This window comes from Aotus nancymaae, unplaced genomic scaffold (genome assembly GCF_030222135.1).
Source record: "Aotus nancymaae isolate 86718 unplaced genomic scaffold, 86718_ANA_hifiasm-v0.15.2.pri h1tg000016l, whole genome shotgun sequence".
Classification (NCBI taxonomy): domain Eukaryota; kingdom Metazoa; phylum Chordata; class Mammalia; order Primates; family Aotidae; genus Aotus; species Aotus nancymaae.
This window is the reverse complement of record NW_026988428.1, coordinates 52,362,314-52,383,378: the sequence shown is the minus strand read 5'-3', so window position 1 is coordinate 52,383,378 and position 21,065 is coordinate 52,362,314. Positions and strand designations below refer to the sequence as shown.

At 40.8% G+C, this 21,065-nt stretch overlaps 1 long non-coding RNA gene across 1 annotated transcript; it reads right to left on the bottom strand.

Annotated features, from left to right (window-relative positions):
* Nucleotides 1-6,156: 6,156 nt before the first annotated feature.
* On the bottom strand, nucleotides 6,157-12,768 carry LOC105711961 (uncharacterized). The gene is made up of 3 exons (XR_010342922.1): nucleotides 12,614-12,768; nucleotides 7,234-7,386; nucleotides 6,157-6,220 (listed from the first exon to the last, which is right to left on the bottom strand). It is a non-coding gene; the product is annotated as an uncharacterized LOC105711961 (long non-coding RNA).
* Between the last annotated feature and the right edge of the window lie 8,297 nt (nucleotides 12,769-21,065).

Sequence of the window (21,065 nt, the reverse complement as noted above, 5' to 3'; positions counted from 1 at the left end):
AGCAAATGGAGAACAAAAAAAAAGCAGGAGTTGCAATTCTTATCTCTGATAAAATAGACTTTAAAGCAACAAAGATCAAAAGAGACAAAGAAGGACATTACATAATGGTAAAAGGATCAATGCAACAAGAATAGCTAACGATCCTAAATATATACGCACCCAATACAGGAGCACCCAGATACATAAAGCAAGTTCTTAATGACTTACAAAGAGACTTAGACTCCCATACAATAATAGTGGGAGACTTTAACACCCCATTGTCAATATTAGACAGATCAACAAGACAGAAAATTAACAAGGATATCCAGGACTTGGACTCAAGCCTGGACCAAGCAAACCTAATAGACATTTACAGAACTCTCCACACCAAATCCACAGAACATACATTCTTCTCAGCACCACATCACACCTACTCTAAAATTGACCACATAATTGGAAGTAAATCACTCCTCAGCAAATGCAAAAGAATGGAAATCACAACAGTCTCTCAGACCACAGTGCAATCAAGTTAGAACTCAGATTTCAGAAACTAACTCAGAACCGCACAGCTTCATGGAAACTGAACAACTGGCTCTTGAATGTTGACTGGATAAACAATGAAATGATGGCAGAAATAAAGATGTTTTTTGAAACCAAAGAGAACAAAGACAGAATCTCTGGGGCACATTTAAAGCAGTGTCTAGAGGAAAATATATAGCAATAAATGCCCACATGAGAAGCAAGGAAAGATCTAAAATCAACACCCTATCGTAAAAATTGAAGGAGCTAGAGGAGCAAGATCAAAAAAACTCAAAATCTAGCAGAAGACAACAAATGACTAAGATCAGAGCACAACTGAGGGAGATAGAGATACAAAAAAACCCTTCAAAACATCAAATCCAGGAGCTGGTTTTTCGAAAAGATCAACAAAATAGACAGACAACTCACCAGATTAATAAAAAAGAAAAGGGAGAAGAATCAAATAGATGTAATAAAAAATGACAACGGGGATAAGTCACCACAGATTCCACAGAAATACAAACCATCATCAGAGATTATTACAAACAACTCTATGCACATAAACTAGTAAACCTGGAAGAAATGGATAAATTGCTGGACACTTGCATACTCCCAAGCCTAAACCAGGAAGAAGTCGAAACCCTGAATAGACCAATAACAAGGGCAGAAGTTGAGACAGCAATTAAGAGCCTACCACCCAAAAAAAGCCCAGATCCAGATGGGTTCACAGCCGAATTCTACCAGACATACAAAGAGGAGCTGGTACCATTCCTTCTGAAACTATTCCAAATAATCCAAAAAGAGGGAATCCTTCCCAAATCATTTTATGAGACCAACATCATCCTGATACCAAAACCCGGCAGAGACTCAGCAAGAAAAGAAAACTTCAGGCCAATATCCATGATGAACATAGATGTAAAAATCTTCAATAAAATACTGGCAAACCGATTGCAACAGCACATCAAAAAGCTTATCCACCATGATCAAGTAAGTTTCATCCCAGGGATGCGAGGCTGGTTCAACATACATAAGTCTGTAAAAGTAATTCACTACATAAACAGAACCAAAGTAAAAACCACGATTATCTAAATTGATGCAGAGAAGGCCTTTGACAAAATTCAACAGCCCTTTATGCTAAAAACCCTCAATAAACTAGGTATTGACGGAACGTATCTCAAAATAATAAAAGCTATTCATGACAAACTAACAGCCAATATCATACTGAATGGACAAAAAATGGAAGCATTCCCTTTGAAATCTGGCACTAGACAAGGATGCCCTCTCTCACCACTCCTATTCAATATAGTATTGGAAGTTCTAGCCAGAGCAATCAGGCAAGTAAAAGAAATAAAGGGTATTCAAATAGGAAAGGAGGAAGTCAAATTGTCTCTATTTGCAGATGACATGATTGTATATTTAAAAGACCCAAACGTCTCAGCCCAAAATCTCCTAAAACTGATAAGCAACTTCGGCAAAATCTCAGGATACAAAATCAATGTACAAAAATCACAAGCATTCCTATACACCAATAACAGACTTAAAGAGAGCCAAATCAAGAACGAACTGCCATTCACAATTGCTACAAAGAGAATAAAATACCTAGGAATACAACAAGGAACATAAAGGACTTCTTCAAGTAAAACTACAAACCACTGCTCAGCAAAATGAGAGGACACAAACAGATAGAGAAACATTCCATGCTTATGGTTAGGAAGAATCAATATCGTGAAAATGGTCATACTGCCCAAAGTAATTTACAAATTCAACGCTATCCCCATCAAGCTACCAATGACCTTCTTCACAGAACTGGAAAAAACTACCTTAAACTTCACATGGAACCAAAAGAGAGGCTGCATAGCCAAGTCAATTCTAAGCAAAAAGAACAAAGCTGGAGGCATCACACTACCGAACTTCAAACTATACTACAAGGCTACAGTAATCAAAACAGCATGGTACTGGTACCAAAACAGAGATTTAGACCAATGGAACAGAACAGAGGCCTCAGAGGCAACACCACACATCTACAACCATCTGATATTTGACAAACCTGACAAAAACAAGCAATGGGGAAAGGATTCCCTGTTTAATAAATGGTGTTGGGAAAACTGGCTAGCCATGTGCAGAAAGCAGAAACTGGACCCCTTTCTGACACCTTACACTAAAATTAACTCTAGATGGATTAAAGACTTAAACATAAGACCTAACACCATAACAACCCTAGAAGAAAATCTAGGCAAAACCATTCAGGACATAGGCATAGGCAAGGACTTCACAACCAAAACACCAAAAGCATTGGCAACAAAAGCCTAAATAGACAAATGGGACCTAATCAAACTCCACAGCTTCTGCACAGCAAAAGAAACAGTCATTAGAGTGAATCGGCAACCAACAGAATGGGAAAAATTTTTTGCAATCTACCCATCTGACAAAGGGCTGATATCCAGAATCTACAAAGAACTAAAACAGATTTACAAGAAAAAAACAAGCCTGTTCAAAAGTGGGTGAAGGATATGAACAGACACTTTACAAAAGAAGACATACATGAGGCCAACAAACATATGAAAAAATGCTCATCATCACTGGTCATTAGAGAAATGCAAATAAAAACCACAATGAAATACCATCTCACGCCAGTTAGAATGGCGATCATTAAAAAATCTGGAGACAACACATGCTGGAGAGGATGTGGAGAAATAGGAACACTTTTACACTGTTGGTGGGAGTGTAAATTAGTTCAACCATTGTGGAAGACAGTGTGGCGATTCCTAAAGGACCTAGAAATAGAAATTCCATTTGACCCAGCAATTCCATTACTGGGTATATATCCAAAGGATTATAAATTGTTCTATTATAAGGACACATGCACACAAATGTTCATTGCAGCACAGTTTACAATAGCAAAGACCTGGAACCAACCCAAATGCCCATCAATGATAGACTGGACAGGGAAAATGTGGCACATATACACCATGGAATATTATGCAGCCATAAAACACGATGAGGTCGTGTCCTTTGTAGGGACATGGATGAGTCTGGAAACCATCATTCTCAGCAAACTGACACAAGAACAGAAAATCAAACACTGCATGTTCTCACTCATAGGCGGGTGTTCAACAATGAGAACACATGGACACAGGGAGGGGGGCATCACACACTGGGGTCTGTCAGGGGGAAATAGGGGAGGGACAGCAGAGGGTGGGGATTTAGGGAGAGATAGCATGGGGAGAAATGCCAGATGTAAGTGATGGGGAGGAAGGTAGCAAATCACACTACCATGTGTGTACCTATGCAACACTCTTGCATGTTCTTCACATGTACCCCAAAACCTAAAATGCAAAAAATAAATAAATAAAGATGTATTCACTGTGATATTAGTCATGTACCTATGAAGTTATCTGTTTCAGGATACAATTACAGTTGTTTCCTTTAGTTGAAGCAAGTATATGGGATCTTTGACTTTGTAATGCAGCCTATCCTCACTCCCTTAAAGGCTCAACCCTTGACGCTATTCCTAGAGTCCATCCAATCAATCTGGATGAAACCTGCCTCCTAGAGAAAGACTTCCTAATCCACCAGTGACTAGAACTACCTTAGACATGCTCTAAAACCATGGCTCAACTGAGTATTCCCTAACTCCATCCACAAAAGAAATGCTAAAACATTTTCACAGCAAGTATTGCCGCTAAAACCTATCAACCTCGGTCACTAACCATAACATATGCCCTTTACTTGTCTATCCTTTCCTGTGTTCTCATCTCTGTAACTGCTCAATGCTTCTTTCTTTTCTCAAAGTTTTTTCCTTCAAACTTTTCCACCATGCACTAACAAATTCTCCCACATCCCCAGCCTTTTTACATAACCTATCTTCTTGCCTTAATGGAAGCGTGGTTCCTGCCTGAGGACATGTTACAAGTGAAAACTCATAAGCAAGAGGTCTTTCTGTAATTGATTACCTCACAAATGATGTAAGACAGGAACAATAATCATAGAGCCCATTGATTCTTCCACATTGGTTTTATCAAGTTATAGAAGGGGGTTTTCACAGCTCATAAAACCAAAGAAAAAGGTCTTCCAATATGGGAGTAAAAGGGCATCAAAAAGTCTAATACATTGCAAGATCAATATCTAAAATAATTTTAATGTGTCTTAAAATAGATTTAAAAAATAAAAAGTATCCAAAATATTTTAGGCAACTTGACATCAAATGATTCAACTAGTTATTTAATTTATTTTCTAATACAGTAAAAATTTTGGAAACTTATACTTTCATCTTTTTTGCATTTGGATAATTAGTAACTGTTTATAACTCAGAAAAAAATAAAATTTATTTCCTATTCAATTATAATAAAGGCAATATTAAGAACAAAAATGGCAAACCCAGGGCCAGGCATGGTGCCTCATGCCTGTAATCCCAGCACTTTGGGAGGCCGAGGTGGGCAGATCACCAGGTCAAGAGGTCAAGACCATCCTGGCCAACATGGTGAAACTCCATTGCTACTAAAAATACAAAAAAAAAAAAAAAAAAAATTAGCTGGGCATGGTGGTGTGTGCCTATATTCCCAGCTACTTGGGAGGCTAAGGCAGGAGAATCACTTGAACCTGGGAGGCGGAGGTTGCAATGAGCCAAGATAGCACCACTGCACTCTAGCCTGGGCAACAGAGCAAGACTCTGTTGCAAAAAAAAAGAAAAAAGGTAAATGCTACCACCTTCTATAATAATAAAAATGTTTACATTTGGCAGGGCATGATGGCTCACCCCTGTAATTCTGGCAATTTGGGAGACTGAGGCAGGTGGATCACTTGAGCCCAGGAGTTCAAGACCATCCTGGGCAACATGGTGACATTGCTACAAAAAAAAAACAAATATTCACCGGGTGTGATGGCATGCACCTGTAGTCCCACCTACTCAGGACATTGAGGTGGGAGAATCACTTAGCCTGGAAGGTGGAGGCTGCAGTGAGCCATGATCACGTCACTGCACTCCAGACTAGATGACAGAGTGGGACCCTATCTCAATTAAAAAATATATATAAAGTTTATGTTTTACAAGACTGGCAAAATGTTGGTAATAGTTAAAGCTGCATAATGAGTATACTGAAGATACACTGAAATTTTCCAAAACAACATCAAAAAGCACAAATTCAGCTGGGTGCAGTGGCTCATGCCTGTAATCCCAGCACTTTGGGAGGCCAAGGTGGGCAGATCACTGGGAAGCCAGGAGTTTGAGGCCAGCCTGGCCAACATGGTGAAACCCCTTCTCTACTAAAAATACAAAAATTAGTTGGGCATGGTGATGCACACCTATAATCCCAGCTACTTGGGAGGCTCAGGCACAAAAATCACTTGAACCTGGGAACTGGAGGCTGCAGTGCACCAAGATTGCACCACTACACTCCAGCCTGGGAGACAGAGCAAGACCCTGTTTGAAAAAAAAAAATTCGAATTCCACACCTAAAAATAAAAATTATAGCTACAGGTTTCATCACAACAAAGAAAAGAAAAATGCTTTAAATTATTCAGACTTTACAAAAACATTTTAACTTCATAAAAATCAGCTCATTTCAGAAAGTAAGATAGACATATTTTCCTCATCTTGACCTTAATGTAATTTTTTGATTTCTTAAAAAAGTAGATATATACTTACAGCTAAGGAAATTTCAGGATCTTCTTCAAATGAATCTGTATCACTCTCCCCTGCCTGATACACAGTAACTCGATATACCTAACAAAACAAATTCATTAGCATGAATTCATCACCCTTTTTCCTTCAACCAGAAGCCTTTCTAGTAATTGTAGCCTAAACAAATATCATCTACTTCAATATATGAGAAAGTCCTAGAGGACATCAAATAGAGTAAGTGACTGTAAAGGGGGAAAAAATGGAGGAGAGAGAAATCCTCACCCACAATGGGAAAAGTCAATACAAAGGATGTTTAGGATGAATAAAGCAAAACATTCAGCTCAGTGGTTTTATTTTATAAATAAATAATATGGAGATATTAAATAACAGGAATATGGCTAGAAATGCTGAAGGCAGCCACTTCCGGCAAACAGATCTCTGAGGGTACTATTTGACTTTAACTGTATGCATGTTTTACTTTTATAAAAAGCAAGTTAATATTAAAACAGTAATTGAATTAAATATTTTTAAAAGTGAACAGACCATTATAATAAGCACGTTCATTGAGGCCTATTGACTTCTTGTTATTAGTAGTAACATAAGAATATAACTCAAGTGATAAAGAACTATGAAATCCTCAAGTCCACAAACTAATACATTAGTCTGAACAAATCAAGAGGCTAGGATTTCAAGTGAAATCTGAATATATGTGGCCGGGCGCGGTGGCTCAAGCCTGTAATCCCAGCACTTTGGGAGGCCGAGGCGGGTGGATCACGAGGTCAAGAGATCGAGACCATCCTGGTCAACATGGTGAAACCCCGTCTCTACTAATACAAAAAATTAGCTGGGCACGGTGGCGCGTGCCTGTAATCCTAGCTACTCAGGAGGCTGAGGCAGGAGAATTGCCTGAACCCAGGAGGCGGAGATTGCGGTGAGCCGAGATCGCGCCATTGCGCTCCAGCCTGGGTATCAAGAGCGAAACTCCGTCTCAAAAAAAAAAAAAAAAAAAAAAAAAAAAGAAATCTGAATATATTATTATTTCATTCTCAAAGGCAATGAACATGGAAAATATTTAATAATTTCCCAACATAATTAGAGAGGGGAAGAAATACTACCTCATCATCATCTGAGAGTTCTTGTCCTTCTTCACTAAGGCTATAATCTTCTGAGTCGAGAGATTCAACTTCAAATTCTACACTAAACTGATCTGAAACTGAATCCTGATCCAACCAATCACTTGAATGTTCACTTACACCAGCATCCAGATCCTAAAATAAGAAAAAATATATAACTTAATAAACATTACCTCTTGGCCTGTGTAACAGTTTCCTAACTCATCCCTACGCCTCCATTTCCTCCTCAGATCCATCCTGCACACTGACACTAGATTAAGGTTTCAAGGTTATTTCTACAATATTTTCCCTGTGCAAAACTCTACTGCATAAAGGGAAAAAAACCAAAGCCTCTTGGCACTGAAGGTACAGACAGTGTGACTATATTAACATCTTCATCTGTCTTCAACTAGACATCTCTCCTCCCTTGCTAAATATGGACAATCCTACCAGATCTAGATGCTTCCTCAACTAATCTTGGCATTTCAACTTCCACACCTTTCCCCTCACTAGAATAATTTCACACTTTCAAAATCCCCTTCATCCTTCTTTGACTAAGCCTTTGTCAATATCATAACTGAAAAGGCTCTTCCACCTTTAATTATCCTTACTACTTGTATAACACTGAATTACATAGTCTCACACATAAATTACGCAAAACATAATTTTGCAGGCATGTTTCTCATCTGAATTATATATACTTTTGAGCTAAGACCTGTCTTATTCATCTTTATATGATCATTAGTAGAATGCAAGTAACAAGATGCAACACTTACGATACTTACACGGTTTTTTTCTTAGAAAAATGTCTCAAGTCATAGATACTTACGTTTTTTAATAAACATTGAGATTTCCTTTTAAAGAGCCTTTAGACAATTCTTTTTAGCATCTGCAGCTGCTCATCTGATACCTCATTTCAAGACTTTAATAAATTGTACAAGAACCTAATAAGGCCTTCAGGCCCATAGCGGCTAAGGGTAGGAGCATATATGAAGTAGAAGGCTACAACTGGAAAAAGTCTGGCAGTCAGGACATGACTTATTCTACACTTGCCAATTTAACACTTACACACATATTTAAATTTTTTTTTTTTTTTAGACAGAGAATTACTCTATTGCCCAAGCTGGAACACAGTGGCACAATCCAGGCTCACTGCAACCTCCACCTTCAGGGTTCAAGCTAGTCTCCTGCCTCAGCCACCCAAGAAGCTGGGATTACAGGCTAATTTTTATATTTTTATTGGAGATGGAGTTTCACCATGTTGGCCTGGCTGGTCCTGAACTCCTGACCTCTAGTGATCCGCCTTGGCTTCCCAGAGTGCTGGGATTACAGCCATGAGCCACTGTGCCCAGCCCAGATCATTTAACTTCTAAAGGCTATAGCTACTTCATCTAGAAAAGGAGCTTAGATTAAATGACTTCCATATGTACCTCAGTTCTAAAAACAGAAACAAAGTATATACTTTTATGGCCTCTGATGTCAAAAGACTTTTGTAGAGTCATGTTAGGAAAGAGTAGTGGCAACATTCATCAAGCTTCAGCTCTAATTCCTAACAAGGGCTCTGCTGACAATCACCTTAGAATCACAAGCCAAGTTAGGATACAATTAACATCTCCAACAAAGTAACCCAACAAACCAAATACTTCTACTCAAGTCCTTAGTGCGCTAATTTTAGAATAAGGGGGTAAATCACAAGAAACATTCAGTCTCAGAAAACATGCTCCGTGGAAGAGGTCTGCACCTGTGGCCCATCACCCACCTATTTGTATTAATAAAGTTTGCTTGAGCACAGCCATGCCCGTGTTTACTTGTTGTCTATGGATGCTCCTGCATTACAAGAGTGGGGCTGAGTAGCTGTGACAGAAAACATGGCCCTGCAGAGCCCAAATAATTAACTGCCTGGCTCTTTGCAGAAAGCTTGCTAACTCCTGTCCTAGAGTACTACAAAAAATGCAATTATGAGTGGTTTTAAAAAGTTTTGGCTAATGTTCACAAAAGAATGCCCCAGAAACTATTTACTATATGTTTCAAAAGCATCAGGCTGGGAGTGGTGGCTCATGCCTGTCATCCCAACACTCTGGGAGCCAGTGCAGGAGGATCACTTAAGCCTGGCAGTTTGAGTCCAGCATTGGAAAAAGCCTGTGACCTCATCTCTGAAAAAAAAAAAAGTAAAAAAAAAAATTAGCCAGGTGTGGTGGTGCACACCTGTAGTCCCAGCTAACTCTCAAGGCTGAGGAGGATGGATTGCTTGAACCCAGGAGGTAGAGGTTTCAGTAAGCCATGATCATGCCACTGCACTGCAGCCTGGGCGACAGACTGAGAGACTGTCTCAAAAATAAAAAAAAAAATTTAAAAAGCATCAGATAGGCTTGTTCTGCAAAGATCTTAGATTTTTGTAGTCAAAAATACCTAAAATTGTTTGAATTCCAATTGTGACAATGAATTGTAGAAACAAGTTATTTAAAACCTCCAGTCTTAGCTAAAAATGGAATTTGAGGTTGCAAAGATGACAATAGATCATAATATAAACTGCATGGCGTACAGTCTAGAACAGTCTTAGTTTCCCAATTTATTAAACCCCAAAGACAGAAAAGATGGGAGAGGAATGCGCTTTCACAAACCGGTGATTGATGCCACCCAGTGATGACTATAACATTCTCAAATGAGAGAAATTAAAATTAAGAAGAAAAAAAAAACCCTGGTCCTACCAAAAGCTTTGACAACTAGGGACTTAGCCTGAAAAATGAGAAAATTTAATAGATAGGATTTTTTAAGAGAATGCAGAACAGGGCTAACAAAAAGAAAAAAAGAAATACTGTTCTACTCCACTTTGATAATGTGGTAGGAGTTATTAAGAAATTATTTTAGTCAAATAGAAAGAAAAAGTGGTCGTCGGAAGATTTTTCGCAGCTCTAAAAATGTTTCTTGTCTAGCATAAAAGCCCTGGCTCTTACACCTGTGCAGGCAACCTTTAAGATGCGAATGCAAGCCCTTAAAAACTGGGTCCACCCAACTTGATGATTCCCACCTTGTCCTCTGGCCCTTGCCCCGACCTCTGCCTAACAGCATGGCCTTCCCCCACATATCACCACGAGTGTAAAACAGCACTGGCGCCCTGTATTTGCATCTTAAAGGACTGGGGTGGAAGGGCCAGTTTTCTCGCGGGCTACATAAATAACATGCCTGCTCAAACCAATCCCCTGAGCCCTATGCAAATCAGACACCGCCTCCTCCAGCCACCACGGAAAACTGGCTGGTATCCTCAGAGTGCGAGGTCTCCTCCCACTTTCAGCTTTGGAGCCTCCCTCCCTCTGTCTCTGTACGGAGGAGATTCTTCCTTCTGCCTTCTCACTTCTTACCTATTATACTCTCCGCTCCTTAAAACCACTCCACGTGTGTCCACGTTGTTTTATCTAATTGAACCCAAAACAAAAATCCTGGTGTTCCTCCTCTCATCAAAGCTGTATCAGTCACAAGGTACTGTCCCAGATACAAAGCAGGAACAAGGACTCTAAATATCATTCAGCTAGAATTCTGATATAACTTTAACAAAGGCTATACATTAAATGGGGGGCTGGGCTCAGTGGCTCAAGTCTGTAATTCCAACATTTCCGGTGGCCAAGGTGGATGGATTACTTGAGGTCAGGAGTTCAAGACCAGCCTGGCCAATATAGTGAAACCTCATCTCTACTAAAAATTTTTAAAAATTAGCAGGGTATGGCGGTGGGCGCCTGTAATCCCAGCTACTCGGGAGGCTGAGACGCAAAAATCGCTTGAACTCGGGAGGCAGAAGTTGCAGTGAGCCAAGATTGCACCACTGCACTCCAGCCTGGGTGATAGAGTAAGACTCAATCTCAATAAATAAATAAATGAGACACAATCTCAATGAATAAATAAATAGATGGAGAGAGAGAGAGGATAGTAATTATCTTATTAATCAAACTTGTAGTTTGTGTACTCATCAAGTTTTAATTGGATCTAATTTTCAGATAACACATATTTGCTCTCAAGAACCTCTGTTTTTCATTGGATTTATTAAATGTTTTCATTTTTATCATTGATGATCTGTCTCCCCATGAAGGCAAAACCGTATCTACTTTGACTACCACTGTCTCTCCAGTGTCATCTCAACTATGGAATCTGGTATAAACTTTAAATATCCACAAATGAAGAACCTGCTCTCAGACTGAGCAGTAGCTCATCCTGCCATCTAGCGGTCTACGCGAGTAACAGCTCCGTTAAACACAGTACTAACTCTAGAGGGCAGGTATGCTTCATACAGTCACTCCTTTGGAAGAGAAAAATATAAAGATAATACAGAAGGTAACAAGAACAGGTAAAAGGTAAAAGACTAGGATTACTATCACAACTTGTTCCATCTCCTACATCTTCTAGAGAACTATGCAGTGATTACTGATATCCAGAATAATGACCATGAGACTGCCACATTACAAAAAAAGGTATCCAATCTTTTGGCTTCCCTGGGCCACGTTAGAAGAAGAATAATTGTCTTGGGCCACATGTAAAATACACTAACACTAACAAGAGCTGAAGAGTGGAAAAAGAAAATTGTAAAAACAAATCTTATAATATTTTAAGAAACTTTATGAATTTATGTTGGGCCGCATTCAAAGCTATCCTGCCATATGGCCCACGGGACATGGGTTGACAAGCTTGTTTAAAGACATACAAAAGAAAATATTCCACTTGTCAAGCATTCTTGTTAACAATTTTTTTTATTTTTACCAAACTTCTTCAAGTGACATCTCTTAAGAAATTCTGCTCCCTAATATTTTGGAATTCTGTATTAGTCATCAGAAAGTACCAATACTCTCCCATCATCCATGCAGTAAAAAGCCTGTATTTCACAGTGTTGGTAAATAGAACTTACCTGATGTCTAGACCTATTTGGCAAATGGTAAGCTCAGACTATGCTGATGTTTTTGCTGATGGCTGTAATTAAAGATAGTTTTACTCTAAATAGTCAAGACAAATTTGCCTTAAAATGCTAAAATATTTAACTTATTTTTTTTGTTTTGTTCCTTTATTTTTTAAAAAGTACAACTTCAAAATTCTCAAACAACTCTATACTCCAATTTATTGGTCAGTGGTCCACAAATATTCTCTAATACATAGAGTGACATTGATAATGACTACTACTACTAATTTTACCAATACCAGTGTTACTCCACTATTTTCCACATTTCTCACAATACCTGGGGTTGAAGGTAGAGATCAATATAGTAGTTTTATTTTAAAGTAAAATTTAGCACTGTGTTTTGCATCAATCTCATAAGACCCATGTACATTCTATCGGTATGCTTATTAGGACTGCCAGGACTAGACTGTAAACAGTTAGAGTCCTCGAAAATGAGAACATTACCGGATTCGATGGCGTCCCTGTAGATTCACTGCTACTGCTTCTTTCACAACATATCTCCCTTATTACACACAGAGCCAGGCTTTCATCGAAGGAAAGGGAAATACTATCGGATTTGTGGCGTTTTCTTTGTCGTTCACCAGATAATTCATCTGGATTTTCTTCTGGATATGTAAGGAAAAAAAACAAATTGCTGTGCTGTAATTTAGAAAATTGAACTGTTTTGAGTACATATTTGTACAGAAACTTAGTTTTAATAAAATTAGTTTCAAAAGTTAACACTGGTTTTTTCAATCTGTCCAACTAAGAGTTACAGCAGAACACTATCTGTATGTGAGTGTTTATTTATACTAAACATACAAAAATTAGCTGGGCTTGGTGGTGGGTGCCTGTAATCCCAGCTACTCAGGAGGCTGAGGCAGGAGAATTGCCTGAACCCGGAAGACAGAGGGTCCAGTGAGCCGACACTGTACCACTGCAATCCAGTCTGGACGACAGATTGAGACTCTGTCTCAAAAAAAAAAAAAAAAAAATCAAGGTAGTGGAAGAGGAAGATAAAAAAATGAATAGAAAAAAAGTTAAAGTCAGAATTCAATATAATTCGACTCTAAATTTTATGGTTGCCTATGAATCTATAATTCACATATCCCAAATTTTCTTTCCTGCTTTCTTTCTTTTTTATTTATTTATTTTTTTGAGACAGGGTCTCACTCTGTCACCTATGCTGGAATGCAGTGGTGCAATCTCAGCTCACTTTTGCCTCAATCTCCTGGGCAGCACAAGCAATCCTCTACCTCAGCCTCCTGAGTAGCTGGGGCCACAGGTGTGCATCACCATGCCTGGATAATTATTGATTGTTTGTTTATTTATTTATTTATTTATTTATTTATTTATTTTTGAGACGGAGTCTCACTCTGTTCCCAGGCTGGAGTGCAGTGGCGAAATCTCAGCTCACTGCAACCTCCGCCTCCCGGGTTCAAGCGATTCCCCTGCCTCAACCTCCAGAGAAGCTGGGACTACAGAGGTGCGCCACCATACCAGGCTAATTTTTTTCTATTTTAGTAAACACAGGGTTTCACTATGTTGGCCAGGATGGTCTCAATCTCCTGATCTCGTGATCCATCCGCCTCAGCCTCCCAAAGTGCTGGGATTACAGGTGTGAACCACTGCCCCCAGCCCCAAGTTTTCTTACTCCCAATTTTAATTATTCTGTATTTGTTAGGATAACAAATTTTTTTAATGTGGTCTCCTTATGTGCCAGTGAGGGAATCAAGTAAGGAGTTGTCATCCAAGGATCACTTGTCCTTTGTCACAGTGTTGACGTCCTACAGTAAAGTCATGACTGGAAATTCCTCTGAGGCTCCATGAAATCTTTTCCTGCACGTGAATGTCGATTCAGCACTCTCCTGATTTACTCCCCTGCTGCCCCGAGTTCTCCTTTGCTAACCCTCAACAACATCGGCTCTTCTGAAGCAGATGCCTTGAACCTAGAATGACAGGAAGAACCTCGTGTAGTCTAAGCAGAAAGGCTGAAATTTACACTCATTTTTAAATAAGAAAAATAATCTCTCTCCTGGGCAGGGATTAGAAAGCAAGATCTCTCACAGACATTCAATTTCCCAGTCCTTGTTGATATGTAAGCTAATTTTAGGTGGATATGATGGTTTTTAACGTTTTAATAGTCACGCTTTTACTAAATGTATATTAGAAATATAAATCTAAAAAAGTGGTAATGATATGAAGTTTCATTTTAAGGTAAGTGAAAAGTGAACCAGTTTTTTAAAAATACAAAGTATTCGAGACCAGCATGACCAACATAGTGAAACCTCATTTCTACTAAAAATACAAAAATTACCTGGGCATGGTGGCACATGCCTGTAATCCCAGCTACTCAGGAAGCTGAGGCAGGAGAATCACTTGAACCCAGGAGACAGAGGTTGCAATGAGCCAAGATTGAACCACTGAACTCTAGCCTTGGTGACAGAGTGAGACTGTCTCAAAAAAAGAAAAAGGAAAAAGAAGAAGACTTATTCCACTCTAATTCATTTTTGTAATGTGTAAGCTATTTACAAATAGGTACTTTAACTCTTACTAACATTTTCAGCACGCCCCATGACTGACTGCCACCTGATTGCCACTTGTCACAGCATAAGCATGCCTGAGAAACAGTGGTCTTACAAACTGGTTTGAGTCTGAGATATCACGCGTGCAGACCCCTGTTGGGGAATTTGTGCTGTAGGGACTGCTTTCCATATTGTCTCTGACCTAATATTGTCCTCTTTTCTCTTTACACATACAGACTGTTGGGCGGGAACTGCTGCTCCATCTGATTCACCACCTTGTAACCAGTGACGGCAAAGACCCTGAAATCACAAATCTGATCGATAGTACCCGGATACACATCATGCTCTCTCGGAGTGCTCTCTCAGTGCTGTTAAGAGTCTACCGTTGGCCAAGTGTAGTGCTTCACACCTGTAATCCCAGCACTTTGGGAGGCTGAGGGAAGTGGATCACCTGAGATCAGGAGTTCGAGACCAGCCTGGCCAACACGGCAAAACCCCGTCTCTACTGAAAATACAAAAATTAGTCAAGTGTGGTGGTGTGCACACCTGTAATTCCAGTTACTCAGGAGGCTGAGGCAGGAGAATCACTTGAACTTGGGAGGCAGAGTTTACAGTGAGCCGAGATAGCGCCACTACACTCCAGCCTGGGTGACAGTGAGAGACTGTCTCAAAAAAAAAAAAAAAAGGCCGGGAGCGGTGGCTCACGCCTGTAATCCCAGCGCTTTGGGAGGCCGAGGCAGGCGGATCACGAGGTCAAGAAATCGAGACCAGCCTAACCAACATAGTGAAACCCCTCCTCTACTAAAAAATACAAAAATCAGCCAGGCCTGGTGGTGCGTGCTTGCAGTCCCAGCTACTCGGGAGGCTGAGGCGGAAGAATCACTTCGGGAGGCGGAACCGGGAGGCGGAACCGGGGGGCGGAGGCTGCATTGAGCCAAGATTGCTCCACTGCACTCCAGCCTGGAGACAGAGCGAGACTCCGTCTCAAAAAACAACAAAAGAAAATCGACCAGGTGCGGTGGCTCACACCTGTAATCCCAGCACTTTGAAAGGCTGAAGCAGGCAGATCACCTGAGGTCAGGAGTTCAAGACCAACTTGGCCAACATGGTGAAACTCCGTCTCTACTAAAAATACAAAACTTAACCGGGCACGGTGGCATGCACCTGTTGGGAGGCTGGGGCAGGAGAATAGCTTGATCCTGGGTTGGGGGGCAGGCAGAGGTTGCAGTGAGCCGAGATCGCGCCGCTTCACTGTAGCGTAGGCAAAAGAGCAAAACTCCATCTCCCAAAAGAGTCTACTGTTAGTGGACACCTTCAGTCTTCCCAACGTGATGCTTCCACCTTGTGGTTAAAAAAATGCTTGACTTTGTTTTTTTCGGCTCTTGTTGCCCCGGCTGGAGTGCAATGGCGCGATCTCGGCTCACCGCAACCTTCGCCTCCCGGATTCAAGATATTGTCCTGCCTCAGCCTCCCGAGTAGCTGGGATTACAGGCATGTGCCATCATACCCAGCTAGTTTTGTATTTTTAGTAGTAGAGAGGGGGTTTCTCCATATTGGTCAGGCTGGTCTGGAACTCCCTACCTCAGGTGATCTGCCCGCCTCAGCCTCCCAAAGTGCTGGGATTACAGACATGAGCCACCACACCCGGCCAAAAAATGCTTGACTTTGAATAGATTTGGTCTTCTCATATGTCTCCTGTTAAATAAATAAATAAATAAATAAATGTGAGAAAAGGTGGAAAATTTTGTTTATAGGGAGCAATATTTTTCTAAAACCTTTTCAGCGAAATACTCTCTCTTAAAAAAGAAAGAATTGTTACAATTCTGACACCATATCAACTCTTAACGACTACTGTTTTCTTAGAATGTTTCTCTTTTTTTGCCATTTATTGCACAGACAATAATTTGGGAGGGGGGATTTTAGAAAATTGTCATCAGGGCAGGCACAGTGGCTCAACACCTGTAATCCCAGCACTTTGGGAGGCCGAGGCCGGCAGATCACATGAGGTCAGGAGTTCGAGACCAGCCTGGACAACATGGTAAAACAAAAATTAACCAAAAAATCACAGCTACTTGGGAGACTGAAGCAGGAGAATCGCTTGAACCCGGGAGGTGGAGGGTGTAGTGGGCCAAGATCACACCATTGAACTCCAGCCTGGGCAACAGAACGAGACTCCGTCTCAAAAAAAAAATGTTTAATGAACATAGTGTTCTTTATATTTTAATTTTTAGAGACAAGTCTCCCTCTGCCAAGCAGAGTGTACTGGCGCAATCATAGCTCGTTGTAACATCGGATTCCTGGGCTGAAGAGATCCTCCCACCTCAGTCTCCCAAGTAGCTAGGACTGTGGGTGCAAGCCACCACAGTTTTTGGATATAGGGTGTCATTATGTTGCCCAGACTGATCTCAAACTTCTGGCCTCAAGTGATCTCCTTCCTTGGCCTCCCAAAGTGTTGAGATTACAGGCATGAGTCACTGAGTCTGGCCCAGGATGTTATTTTAAAATTGTCTTTTCAGGGTGGGGAGAGATAACATGGGGAGAAATAGCAGATATAGGTGATGGGGGGATGAAGGCAGAAAACCACCTTGCCAGGTATGTACCTATGCAACAATCCTGCATGATCTACACATGTACCTGAACCTAAAGTACAGTAAAAATTATAAATAAAGTCTTTTCATCTTCTAAATCAACAAAAACTTCATAGTTGCTTTCATTGCCAATCAACGTCCTTTACTAAATGCCTACTGTATAAACAATGCATTTATTTCACAGTTGAAAGAAAAAGATACAAAATGATGTTACAACTTGCTATGGGAAGAAGATACAAAGGAACACATTGGTATGAACAGAATACCTGAGTTGTGAGTTTATAAAAAAGGCTTAATTCACCAGATGCAGCAGCTCACACCTGTAATCCCAGCATATTGGGAGACCAAGGCAGGAGGATAGCTTGAGCCCAGGAGTTCAAGGCCAGCCTGGGCAACATAGCAAGACCCTGTCTCTAAAAATACATACATACCTACATACATACAATACAATACATGCACACACGTATTAGCCAGTTCTGGTGGCAACAGGCCTGTGTTCCCACCTAATCGGGCTGCAGTGAGCCATGTTTGTGCCACTGTACTACAGCCTGGGGGACAGAATGAGACCTGGTATCAGCAAAACAAACAAACAAACAAACAAACAAACAGACTAGGGGGTGGGGGTAGGGGTTAAATCAAGGCTACCTAAGATGGATTTGGGGTGATTATGGTCAAGAATGGATGCAACAGAATATCAAACTGCCATTCATTACAAGTGCTTGCTAATTGCCAGACACCATCATAGGCTCTGTATATTTAATGTCTCTAGGGCTACTAGGCAAGTAAATATCAGATCTGTGACTTTGAACTTCCTGCAATAAGCTTATGAACTTTGTTGAAGCAAAATGGTTTGAGAAGTGAAAAGCAAACACACATTTTGCTTTTTAGAGTTTTAGTGTTCTAAAACTCTAAAATAATCCAGTAGAACATCAGAGATAAAACCCAAAAAGCAAGTTTCCCCCCCATATTTAAATCAGGGAAGCAACATGATGGTATCTGTAAACTATAACTGAATCAAAAATGGGGAAACAAAACGTAGTAAAATCCATTTAGGGAGACATTACTGTGATCTTGAAGGAAGGCCTACTCAATACAGGACGGTGGGCTGGGAAGGTGTGAACCAAAAATAGACACACTAAAATTTAACCCTGAAAAATAAATGAAATTCACCTAGAACATAATGGAATAAATTTAAAAGGTAAAATTTTGGACCTGGCGTGGTGGCTCTCACCTGTAATCTCAGCACTTTGGGAAGCCAAGACGGGCAGACCACTTGACCCCAGGAGTTTGAGACCAGCCTGGGCAACATGATGAAACTGTCTCTACAAAAAATTCAAAAATTAGGTCGGGCACAGTGGCTCATGCCTGTAATCCCAGTACTTTGGGAAGCCACGGCAGGTGGATCACAAGGTGAGGAGTTCGAGACCAGCCTGGCCAACATGGTGAAACCCTGTCCCTACTAAAAATACAAAAGAAGTTAGCCAGGTGTGGTGGCAGGCTCCTGTAATTTCAGCTACTTAGGAGGCTGAGGCAGAAGAATCGCTTGAACATGGGAGGCGGAGGTTGCAGTGAGCTGAGATTGCGCCACTGCACTCCAGCCTGGGTGACAAAGAGCAGGACTCTGTCAGAGGAAAAAAAAAAAAAAATAGCTGAGCATGGAGGCTTGTACCTGTGGTCCCCAGCCTCTTGGGAGGCTGAGGCGGGAGGATTGCTTGAGCCTAGGAGGTTGAGACTGTAGTGAGTCGTGTTTGCAGCACTGCACTCCAGCCTGGGTGACAGAGCAAGACCCCATCTCAAAACAAAACAAACAAAAGTAAAATCTTGGAATTAGGAAAGATGCTATTTTGATAAATTGGCTTTAAGCTGTTGGCTGGACAACTAAGTTGTAGCGTTCTGAAGACAGCAGAGATGTGGAATTGTAGGATTGAAACAGATGACAGGTAAATCCTATGGATTTTTTTTTTAAGTCTTTAAATGAGAGCTTTAAAGGAAAGCAATAGGAATTCAAGTATGTTTCAGTACCACTCCTCACCTAAAGACAATCAATTATGGTTTTTATTCAAAATCCTATTACTCTAACAATATTTAAGTACAGCAATCATTTCAGATGCATTATGAGCAAGTTACTGAACATGCCTCCCATCTGCTTGCTTTATGGCTCTGGTTTTATTTTTTGTTGCCTTTCATTTGTTTGTTAGTTCATTTTACAATTTGCTACTTCTGAACACCTTTCATGTGCTGGTACTCAGATATCTATCTCGAAGTATTATTTGTAAATGTCACAGTCCCTATTATATATAACTGAAAGCTGGCTACATGATAGACAATATGATCACAAACTTTTAAACAATTTTTAAGCTGAAGAAATATTTTTTTGTAAATATCAAATCAAAATGTAAGGCAACATCCAACCATAAAGGTCAACTACAAACTTTTCACAATGCCATTAACAACTTCTGGTTACCATCATAAGCCTTAGACCTACACACCAATTATCTTTAAAACCCTTAATTAGCCCAGGCACAGTGGCTCATGCCTGTAATCCCAGCACTTTGGAAGGCCAAGGAGGGCACATCACTTGAGGTCAGGAGTTTGAGACCAGCATGGCCAACAGCTGAAACCTCATCTACTCTAGAAAAACAAAAATTAGCCGGATGTGATGACGGGGTCCTGTAATCCCAGCTATTCGGGAGGCTGAGACAGGAGAATCACTTGAACCCAGGAGGTAGAGGTTGTAGTGAGCAAAGATCACGCCACTGCACTCCAGCTTGGGCCACCAAGCAAGACTCCATCTCAATCAATAAAACCTTTATTGAGGATTTTAAAAAATCTTAATGATGGCAAAAGCTACCCGCCTCTGGCTTAGGGGCCCAGAAGCTCCTGCTTCAAAGCTAGCTTTCTTTTTGAGACGGAGGAGTCTCGCTGTCATCCAGACTGGAGTGCAGAGGTGCAATCTTAGTTCACTGCAACCTCTACCTCCCAGGTTCAAGCAATTCTCCTGCCTCAGCTTCCTGAATAGTAGGGACTACAAGCATCTGCCACCACACCCGGCTAATTTTTTGTGTTTTTAGTAGAGACGGGTTTCACTGTGTTAGGCAGAATGGTCTCAATCTCCTGACCTTGTGATCCATCCGCCTCGGCCTCCCAAAGTGCTGGGATTACAGGTGTAAGCCACCACTCTCAGCCAAAGCCAGCTTTTGTTATTGTTTTTGGTGTGGTTTTTGTTGTTTTTGAGACAGTCTCACTCTGCCGCCCAAGCAGTGGCGTGATCTTGGCTCACTGCAACCTCCACCTCCCTGGTTCAATTGATTCTCCTGCCTCCTGCTGAGTAGCTGGGATTACAGGTGCATGCCACCATGCCCGGGTAATTTTTGTATTTTAAGTAGAGAGGCGGTTCCACCATGTTGGTCAGGCTGGTCTCAAACTCCAGACCTCAGGTGATTTGCCTGCCTCGGCCAACCAAAGTGCTAGAATTATGAGCCACCGCACCCAGCCAAAGCCAGCTTTCAAGACTCAGGTCTCAATGCTTTCATTTAGTAAATTCTTACTGAGCATTTACATTTGCGTATCACAATCAAGAGGTTCCCAGTTTGGTGGAACTTTCAAAGGCAAGGCAGACAGGTAAACACAATTACAACCTGGCTTTTCATGCTGACAAGTGGCACGGTGGCTAGCCCAAACTCCCCTCCCTGTCCCAGCTATATGCTATATAGACCATTCACGATCACTTAGGCCAGGTTGCCATGTGACCCAAGCAAAGACAGGGTGAACAAATCCTTTCTTACTCTTACTAACTTGGAACAT